The following is a 10878-nucleotide window of genomic DNA, read 5'->3' as shown; positions in this document are numbered from 1 at the left end:
TTTTGGTGCCGTGACCCGGATTGTGGTGCTTCCGAACGTGCAGATTACGGAGAGAGGAGTGAAGAGCGGTGTTTTGCTGGGCTACTTCTGGATGGTGTTCTTCCCACCGCCGATCGTGTAAGCTGGGTGACCGTCGACGTGTGGACTGGCTGTACCTGCTCCCCCTGCTGGCTGTCCTGTTACGGATCCCTTCGCCATCTTCAGCGGTAGAGACACTGAGCCTGGTTGGATACCACCTGCTATCCCTGCATCCACACTGCCAAGGCGAGCCACAAAACCAAGGCAGTTTCCTGTTTGTGGTAAAGAGTAGTGCAGTGACATACACAAGGTGTAGTGTTAACTGAGCTTTTCCTGTGTGTATTCACTTTTCAATGAAACGTCTGTAACAGTGCAAACCTTTGCTGTACCTGTTGCTATTTATACTTTTAAAGGGGTTTTTGATATTGTTAAGAGCTATACTGCATTTAAACTCACGTGCACATTAGTCACAGACGTAAAATGCAGCACCAGATAACCATCGACATACCAGTAGAACAGCAGGGACCCCCAATAGGCTCATTCACACAAGCCCCCCACACGGACTATTACCCGACTCCTGCTCACTCCACGGGTCCGCCCGTTCCTGATATCTCCAAACTGCTGCCCTCACCCACCTTGGACCGCAGCCCAGCCACCGACTGCCCGGTTGACGGTTCAGTTCCCTGGCAACCTGTTATGAGTGGAGCAGTCCCCAGGCCTCAAGTCAAAATGTGGGGCCCAAACTCGACGCCACCTCCTGCCTCAAGCCCTGTGCCATCTCTACCATACTTGCCCGCCCCTGCTTCAAAGTATTATGCCACGACAATGACCCCGCAACCCGTGCCTGCCAGATCTACGGCACAGCAAAACTGTCCTGTCCCAGCCTATGGAGGTTTCATGCAAACACACCAGGTGAAAAATGTGCAAGTTTTCACTGGTAACATGGACAGTAAGACACTAGTGGACGATTGGATTAGGGACATGCAGTACCTTCTTGATGCTGTTGAACTCCCTGTACACCTCCGCATCTCTACTGTGGTGAGACACCTGGGCGGTGAAGCCAGAAAGCTTGTACTAAACCTGCCCTCCCATGAGCAAACCCCTGAACGGGCATTTTACGAGTTAAAAGCGGAATACAGTGAGACACACTCCTCCCTAGACCCACTAGCGAACTTCTATGAGCGCAACCAAAAACCTGGGGAATCCGCCTGTTCCTTTGCTATAGGATTGGAGGCTATTCTGCGAACAGTTGAAGAGAGCCAAAGGGGTGGTCGTCCTTTCCCTGAGAGATAACAAGCTCACCCGGCAGTTCTTGAGGGGACTTGTGGATGAAAATGTGTACACCAGAATTGCCCCTCTTAAGCCCAGACATTTGACTTTCAGAGAGCTGCAGGCTGAGCTCCGTGACCTGGCCAGGGAAGGTAATAGGTTTCAGTCTACACACAAACAAAGAAAGTTGTATGCCCAAGTCCACACCTCCGAAGAGCAGAACAGTGACACAAAAAGAGGAAAAAACAAATATACTTCAGAGTTGACTGAGCTAACGGAGATCGTAAAAAGACTGGCCCTTAACCAGGAAGAGCAAATCACTAAACTTGCTGAACTTGAGTCTAAAATGTCTGATTCTACACCCACGGTTAGGCCTGAGCTGAGAACTAGGCCCCAGAGTGCAAGTGTCACATGTCACCGGTGTGGTAAACAGGGACACATAGCTCGTGTCTGCAGGGCCGTCCTACCAGAGAACAGCCCTGGGTGGTTTGTGCGGTCCCAGCCCGCTGATACCACTGACAAACCCTCTTCACCCGCTCAGCCTTTAAACTCTTAGAGCCCATGGTAGAAGGGGCCACCATGGGCACCTCAAAATATCCCCTCCCAAAAAAAAGTGTCAAAATGAGGGAGAAAATGCTTTTAGTGGGACCAAGAAATGAAGGAAGGGTGGTGGTTAATGGCTTAGAGTGCACTGCGCTCATTGATTCTGGCTCCCAGGTGACTACAATCACCAACAGCTTCTATTGTAGTCACCCAGTATTAAGAGAGCAGAAGCCAAAACCCTCCACAGTGCCTATAGAAGGGGCAGCGGGCCATGCTGTTCCCTACAGTGGCTTCATTCACATAGAATTGAATGTTTTGGGCCAAGTGTTCAGCTCAGTGCCTACCTTTGTTGTGCCTGATTCAGACTATCGCTCCTCTGTCCCTCTGTTAGTAGGAACCAATGTGCTCAGAGCCTCCAGACATAATCTTAAAGAAACCTACGGGCAGCACTTCCTCCACCAAGTGAAAGAAAAACACCCTGAGTGGTACACAGCCCTGCTTCAAGTTGAAAACAGGGAGACCAAGAAAACAAGTGACCTGGTGGGCCCCGCTATATTTTCTGGCCGCAAACTGAGAATTCCTGCTGGAAAAGAAATGGACTTAAGGTGTAAAATAAAAGATGGCCCTCAAAAACAAACATACACTGTCGTACTAGAAGGCCACACCTCCTTAGGTCTCCCCGAAGACCTCCTTGTTGCTAAAGTCTTGGCAAATGTGAAGAGAGGCTACACCCCAGTCAGAGTTATGAACATGTCCTTACGCAGCATCACAATTAGACCCCAAACTCCTCTCGCTCATGCTTTTCTCATTGATAATGTGGTGGAGTTTCCAGACAGTGTGGGTCCCCCTGATGCAGTTCAAACTAGTGTGAGTCTTGACCATGTCATTTCCGAAAGCGTTGTGGACATAAGTGGGGCTGCAACAGACAATGAAGAACAGTGCGCTCTACTTAGACAGCTGATTGACAAAAACATAGATGTGTTCTCACAATCTTCAACAGACTATGGCCACACTAAGACAGTACAACACGAAATACCCCTCATTGACTCAAAACCATTTCGGCTGCCCTATCGAAAAATTCCTCCTTCACAATGGCAGGACGTTAGGCAGTTGCTAACTGAAATGGAGGCGGCAGGAATTATTCGGCCCAGTAAAAGCCCCTATGCCTCTCCTGTGGTAATTGTTACAAAAAAGGACGGGTCACTGAGGCTTTGTATCGATTATAGGAAACTAAACTCGTACAGCACAAGAGATGCCTTTCCCTTGCCAAGGATAGAGGAGGCGCTGGAGGCACTGGGGCAGGCAAAATACTTCTCCACTCTCGACCTCACATCAGGCTACTGGCAGGTAGAAGTGGCAGAACAGGATAAACCCAAAACTGCATTCAGCACACCGATGGGACTGTTTGAGGCAAATAGGATGCCATTTGGCCTGCAGAACGCCCCCTCAACATTTCAGAGGCTAATGACATGCTGCTTTGGCATCTGCTTTTCTCAACTTCACTCACCTCCTAATCTAACTTGATGACTTGATCATTTTTGCAAAGACTTTTGAGGAACATTTAGAGAGGCTCCAGCTTGTGTTTGACCGTCTTCGGCAACACGAGTTGAAACTTAAACCCTCCAAGTGCCAGTTAGTGCGAAGAGAGGTGCATTATTTGGGGCACATAGTATCTAGGGAAGGAGTTAAAACAGACCCTGAGAAAATCAGCAAAGTTAAAGGTTGGCCGAGACCTACAAACAGAAAAGAGGTGCTCCAGTTTCTGGGTTTTGTGGGGTATTATAGGAGGTATGTCCCAAATTTCTCCTCCATTGCTGCCCCCTTATACTGCCTCACATCTGGTGACCCTAGAAGGAAGAAAAGGGGCACAAAGAAAAGTGTTGAGATCTCCCGCCCCTTTGTTTGGTCTGACATGTGTGAAAGTGCTTTCTTGCTGTTAAAAGACAAGTTGGTCACTGCCCCGGTGCTTGGCTACCCAGACTACAACCGGCCCTTTGTGCTCCAGACAGATGCGTCTGGTGAGGGTTTGGGTGCTGTGTTGGCGCAGATCCAGGAGGGGCATGAACGGGTGATAGCTTATGGTAGCAGAGGTTTAACTCCACCTGAAACCCGATACCCTGCACATAAGCTGGAGTTTCTTGCCCTTAAATGGGCGGTAACTGATAAATTTTATGATCATCTTTATGGGCGGAGTTTTTCAGTTCTAACAGACAATAACCCTCTTAAGTATGTTATGTCCTCGTCAAAGCTTGACGCTACAGGCCAGAGATGGGTCTCACAGCTGTCCATCTTTGACTTTGATATTCAGTATCGCAGGGGCAGAAATAACGCTAATGCTGATGCACTCTCACGCATGTCAAACCAAGATGTTGCCGAAGCCCTGCAGTCTTGCCCCCAACAGGTCACAAGCAGCAGCAGTCCTCAGACACAGGAAAGGGCCCCAGATACGCGCCCTGTGTCCCAGATAGAGGGCAGTGCGAATGAGCCCTACTTGGATGTGGGGACGGAGTCTCTTCCAGCCATGACCACTAACGAAATCTGCTTGGCTCAGAGAGAGGATTGTGACATTAGCCCTGTCCTGTTTTCAAAGAGTCGCAACCAAAAGCCAAGCCACAGTGAGAGAGCTGAGATGGGCGAAGAGGGGCGCCTTCTCCTAAAGGAGTGGAGGAGGTTGGTAATAAAAAATTAAGTTTTGTTCCGCAAAGTCAAGGACCAACAAAGAGGCATGGTGGAGCAGCTTGTACTGCCTGAGACATTGCGCACTAAAGTCAAAACCACCCTTCATGATGACTCGGGGCACTTAGGCTTTGAAAGGACTTTGCAAATAATCAGAGAACGGTTTTACTGGCCGAAGATGTTTCAGGGGATTAAAGCCTGGTGTGAGCAATGTGAAAGGTGCTGCCTGAGAAAGACCCCCACCGTAGGCTTAAGAGCGCCTCTAGTCAGTATCCACACCAGCTTCCCAATGGAACTGGTTTGTATTGACTTTTTAACATTGGAAAGATCCAGAGGTGGCATCGAAAATGTGCTCATTGTTACAGATCACGTCTCTTGCTATGCCCAAGCATACCCCACCAGAGATCAGAAAGCTAATACAGTAGCTAGAACACTGTGGAAAAACTATTTCTGTTGTTTCGGCTTCCCGACCGGGCAGAAGCGGTGACGGGCTTGCGGGATGACGAGGTTGAGAGTAGTCCCCCTGTGCTGTTGCCAGGGCCCAAAATCCCGAAGAGAAATCCTCCAAGAGAACGACGTCCCCCAAAAAGACTTTCATATGAGACACAAGTGACTATGATTGACAATGACCAAAGACCCTCCTCTGGGAGGCTGGCGATGTGCGGCAGCCTTGAAAGGAAGTCAGCAACCACATTGGCTTTCCCAGCTCGATGGCATACTTTAAACTGGAAAGGTACCAGCGGGTAAGGCGGCTGTTTTGGTCTTTCATGGTGTTAATCCAAGTCAGCGCTCTGTGGTCTGTTTCCAGGTCAAACTCCCTCCCCAAAAGGTAGTGCCTAAGACTCTCCAGTGCCCACTTTATCGCCAGTCCTTCTTGTTCCACGGTGGAGTACCGAGTTTCCCTGGGTAGCATCTTGCGACTCAAATACAGGATGGGTTGCTCCTCCCCAGGATCTCCTTGAGCGAGAACTGCGCCAAGACCCAAAGGCTGAGGCATCCATTCTTTTTAAAACGAGTCCACCACATATGGTGTCAGAAGTGGGATACGGGAGCGTGCGGTTGTGCGTGCGTGTGTCATTGCCGGGGCTGACTTAGGCAGCTCCGTCACAGTCAATCACACAGTTCTACACATACTGGTACACGTTACAGTCAAATGGTTCATAATTTTCCTGAAAACAACACCAGCACATTTTTAACACAAGAACACACCCATGTCACTAATAAAAAAATAAAAATCATCAGTAGCAGGAAAGTTAGAGAAAAAAGACTGAAATGGAAAAGAACATAATAGGCTAATAAGTTTTTAGGTTAAGAATATAAAAATGGCAGAATAGCTCTCATTTGCGTCTTTGTGCTTGTGTAATCAATCTCAATTTCCAGGACAGGTGTGGGTTAGCACTCCATCAATCATAAGTTTGATGATTTCTGGTTGTGGGTGGAGGTTATGGGGGAGGTAATGAGCCTGTACCATCTCCCAAGCATCCAACAGGAAAACCCCAGTGTCTTTGAACACAGCCCGGAGCACCTTGTCCCACTGCAGGGAGTACCAGTCACTGGCGTACATGCACACGTCCAGGTCCAGGTCTTTCATGTTGGCAGTTCGGATGATCACTTTGGTGCCCGGAGCTCTGTTAAGCAAACGTTGCACTGCTTTGCGAATGTTCATGAGCCGCTGATAGTAGACCTCCATGGGGAAAGTGTTAAAGTGGGCCCACACGGCTACCACTATGACAGTGTTGGGTCCGCCAGTCACTCTGTCCAGTTCATTAGCCACGTATCGCAGCTGGGACAAAAGGATAGGGGTATGGCGAATGGACGGAGGCCCGTGGCTGCTGAACTCCACCATGATGTCGTTGGTGTAGTCGACAGCCAAGAAAGGGCCACATTGAGATGAACTGTGCTTATCAAACGTCTGTAGATCTGAAAGAGAAAGGGTGAGTGTAAAACAAGGGGCTTCGGCTAGAATTGGGCAGAGAACATCAACTGTAGCCAAGCAAGCTTTCCTCCAGGTGCTGGGGTTCATACGTCACTCAAATTATGTATAAACATCCTCACTAGGACAATGCTACTTGGTAGAAGGGTGTAACTGCCCATGATACTTACTAGGTAGTGTTTTTGTGATGTGAAGGTAGTACTGCCTGACGGTGGAGTCTCCAAACAGATAAACTTGTTTCCCTTTGAGACAGGCAGTGATGACTGCAGCGTTGTTGAACTGGCGCACTGCAGGGCCACCTATCGGTCGCCATTGGTTGTTGAAATAATATCCAGAAGGTCCTGGACTCGCCTCATGTGACTCACCTGAACAATTGAAATTGAATGGATTTGCAATCAATTGTATGTGTGTTTTGACGTTTACAATGAGTTTAGGTTTTCTACATTATCTTATCTTATCTAATGTGGGTTGAAAAGCACATTTTAACACAATACCTGCTTGTGGCAAAATTATGATCGTGTAATTTCCTAAGGCCGTGAGAGGGACTTTCAAGTTGATTCTCCTATAACACAAACATAGATGTTGTAGATTTTGAATTTTAAATTGGCAGTGCATAAATAATTGTTTCATCCTAAAGTAGGCAGCTATAATTGAATTTAACTTAACTAATCAAAATATCATTCCTACCTTTGGAACAGGGCTTCTTCTTCCTTGCTGATTCTCCGGCTGACTCCTCGTAGGAAGTAGTTGATCCGTGTGTCACAGTCCAGTTTTTTGGGTTTGTAGCAGAACCATTGCTCTCCAGTATTGAGGTCGGAATAGTTACACAGTGGAGCTTTGTGTGGATCCAGACACATGTTACATGAGGTCGTTTCCTTGAGCCCTCTAAACTTAAAGTCACTGACGATGTCAACCCTGTCAGGGTGCTCTTCTGTCAGACGCTATAAGACAGTGATGGACTCACTGCTGTGCACCAGCATCACCTGCAAAGGACCAACACCAGTGATAAGTTCTGAGTATTACACCAACTACCCCAATGGTCACTGGTCCAATGCCAGCTCTAACCAATAAATACTGTGGTTGTGTCCTTTGGCAAGATACTTCACCCTCCCTAGTATGAATGTGGTGTGTAAGGGAATGATTTGGGTTGGTCAGGTTAGAATGACTTGACAAAATCTGGTGTTTCTCTGTAAATAGCTTGTTACTACTAATAATTATAATTATGGTAAATTAGACTGTAGCAGAGGCAAAATTAGGTTAGGTTCTTTAGCTCTTCACGTTTTAATAAAATTATGATTTCTTATAGACACGTCCCCATAAGTGTCACTGGTGTTACTGTGATGTATTTGGTCAGCTAATTCAAAGATTTTGGCGCTGCCTTAATTCCTAAAACAGCGCAATCTGCAGTCCAACTTGATATGAGAAAGTTGGTACTCTTCTTGATTTACATTCTGGAGGGTGGATTTCTGGATGGCCTCCCTGATGACCTCCAACAAAGGTATTTGTTGCTGTCTGTGCCTAGGACCTATGCACCTTTCCTTTATGGGAGTGTCTGCAGAGCCGCGGCGCGGCTGTAATGGTTTAGTTTTGTGTTCCCTCATCCCCTCGTTTCAGCAAGTGTGTGGCAGAGGGTGTAGCCGGCTCACAGGGCTGCAGATGAAACACACTTGCACTTCATCTTCTCATCCACCCGCAGTGTATGAGAACTGGTCTTATCCAGAGTGGTATGTTTTAGTAATGCATCATCCAGAGGGGTCCATACTGTGGTGTAAAAATGTAATGTCTTTGCCTGATGCCATAGAACTTAGGTCAACATATGTGTAACATCCGGGTCACACTTATTATGACTCTGTATGCAGACATCCCTGGGTAAACAGACTGACAGCTGCGGATCCAAGGATGTCTCGCATGCGGTAGAACATTGAGTGTGTTTTTCTGCAATATGTTTAGACTGGTTTTGTGCATACGTGGCACCTGTTGTGCCTTAATAAGCTGAACTCAATGTTTGCTCTGGTCAGATCAGGGAGGGACAGAAAGACAAATGTCAGGGAGAGCTTTTTGGCTGTGCACGGCTAAAATAAAGAACCACTTTTGAACAAGACAACTTGGTTATATTTTGCCTCATTTTCTCTGTCATTTGTTATAGAATAGTTTCCGCAACAGTATGTGCCAGTGCCAATAAAATAACTTCTAATTTTAGTTGTGTGTATTATATTCCTGACTTTTATGAATATAAAAATCAAATTGAATTGATAAAAGCGACGATTTTAGGTTTTAAAAATCGGCCTTCGGTGTGCTTTTATTCTTTTACTATGGAAAAGCATCAAACCCTTAGGACAGGCCAGTTCTTGACACACAAACTGGTCCCACACCAAACGGGTCTCCACCTCTGATGTTCATGTCTGTAAGTCCTGAATGCTAACCACTGTACCAATGTAATAATGTGTTGCATGTACATTTAGTGCTGTGGAGTCAGTGAGAGGAAGTTGCACAAACTCCTATCATAAAATGATATATTATCTTGCTTTTTATGAACCCTCAACATGGGTACAATCATGAAATTCTTACCTCTACATTTGCTGTCCCTTTCCAAAGTAGAGGAAACAGTGCAGTAAACGTTCCATTGAGGTGATCCTTCACCTGTCCCACTACACCTGCCCCTAGCTCCCGGCTTTGGAGCCTGGCAATAAGAAAGTCACCTCCACCCTTCTTTGGGTTTCCAAAGTAATCGTTCACCTGGATCGTCACAGTCAGCTTCTCTCCCACACGCCAGCCTCCCCTTCGAGGCACAATGGCGAATATGCTTTTGGAAGCACTCGTTGTCAAATCCAGTGAAAATGGTTTTGGCAGAGGCGGGGTTTCAGGCCAGGTTATAGAGTCCAGAAGTCTGCGGCCTTCTTCTGTGTTTTCTGGAGACAGGTACTTATAACTGCACCTCTGGACCTCAGGTTTAGACTGTGTGGTGAAGTTCTCAGGTGTGAAGCGGACAGTAGGTGTTTTGTACCAATGGTTGGAGTTGTAGCCCTAAAAATAGAAAAATACATCATCACCTACATCATATCATAGAGCCTGCTGCTATGCACCACATCACAAGCAAACCCCACTTTTATTGCTAATATGCTTGGGGAGGAGGGGTAGAGGATTCAACTGTAACATGTGAAGGACATGCTGGGAAACAAAGGAAAGGCAAGTTTATCTGTAGAGCACATTTCATACACAAGGCAATTCAAAGTGCTTCACACAACAGGAAAAATGCATTCATCAGAGCCACGCTGTTTTTAATGTTTTAATTTATGCCAACAAGTTTCAACCTACAACTGAGTCCTCATCAGGGCAAGTGAAAAAACACCAGTTGCATGACCACTATTTAAATGGTCATGTGACCAAAGATGTGAGGAAGATGAAAATATAAGTGCGTTTGTGTTTAGCTGTCTGGATAATTGTCGTAAGTATTCAATGAGTGCGTAGAAAAAACGGCAATGCAAACCAATAGGTTTAAGCCAGAAACTCCAATGTCGATTGACACTGATCGACTGAAGACAAGAATTTTCGCCTGTTCCCTCTTGGAAAGACGCCTGCTCGGCTCTGTGGCTAAAAGATCCCCGGACTTTGTATAAACTTTTAAAATCCACTGTTGTAAATAAAAGTCATTACTAAGTTATATTCCATTTACCTATGCTGCTTTTGGTTCCTCACCATACCCGTGACAGTTGTGGCTTCCGTCGGGCCACTCTGCCATAAAGCCCCGAATGGTGGAGGCAGTGATAGTTGACTTTGTGGAACTTTCTCCCATCTCCCTACTGCATCTCTGGAGCTCAGCTACAATGATATTTGGGTCCTTCTTTAGCTCTCACACCAAGGCTTTTCTCCCACGATTGCTCAGTCTGGCTGGACGGCCAGGTCTAGGGAGAGTTCTGGTCATCCCAAACTTCTTCCATTTAAGGATTATGGGGGCCACTGTGCTCTTAGGAACCTTGAGTGCCACAGAAATTCTTTTGTAACCTTGGCCAGATCCATGCCTTGCCACAAATGTGTCTCTGAGCTCCTTCGACCTCATGGTTCTCATTGCTCTGACATGCACTGCACTAAGGCCTTATATAGACGGGTGTGTGCCTTTCCTCCAATCAGTTTAATTAAACACAGTTTAATGAAGGAGTAACATCTCAAGGAGGATCAGAAGAAATTGAGCATGTGAGTTAAATATGCAAAAGGGTCACAGCAAAGGGTCTATTTGAATGCGATATTCCAGTTTTTCTTTTTTAATGTGCAGAAATGTCTACATTTCTGTTTTTTTCTGGGGTGCTGAATGTACAATAATGAATACAATTGTTTTTTTTTCACCAAAATGGCTGCAATAAAACAAAGAGTGAAACATTTTAAAGGAGCTGAATAATATCCACTGTACTTTCAAAAGAAGCAAAAACACTGAGTAAGAGTGA

General features: G+C 46.3%; 1 pseudogene; it reads right to left on the bottom strand.

Moving 5' to 3' along the window:
* Positions 1-5871: 5871 nt before the first annotated feature.
* Positions 5872-10496, bottom strand: LOC140351531 (NXPE family member 3-like; annotated as a pseudogene).
* Positions 10497-10878: the final 382 nt, after the last annotated feature.

Source organism: Eucyclogobius newberryi, unplaced genomic scaffold (assembly GCF_026437365.1).
Source record: "Eucyclogobius newberryi isolate DKJ021-1_F unplaced genomic scaffold, fEucNew1.0.hap1 SCAF_8, whole genome shotgun sequence".
NCBI classification, from domain to species: Eukaryota; Metazoa; Chordata; class Actinopteri; order Gobiiformes; family Gobiidae; genus Eucyclogobius; species Eucyclogobius newberryi.
The sequence above is the reverse complement of the archived record's forward strand: the minus strand, read 5'-3'. Positions and strand labels throughout refer to the sequence as shown.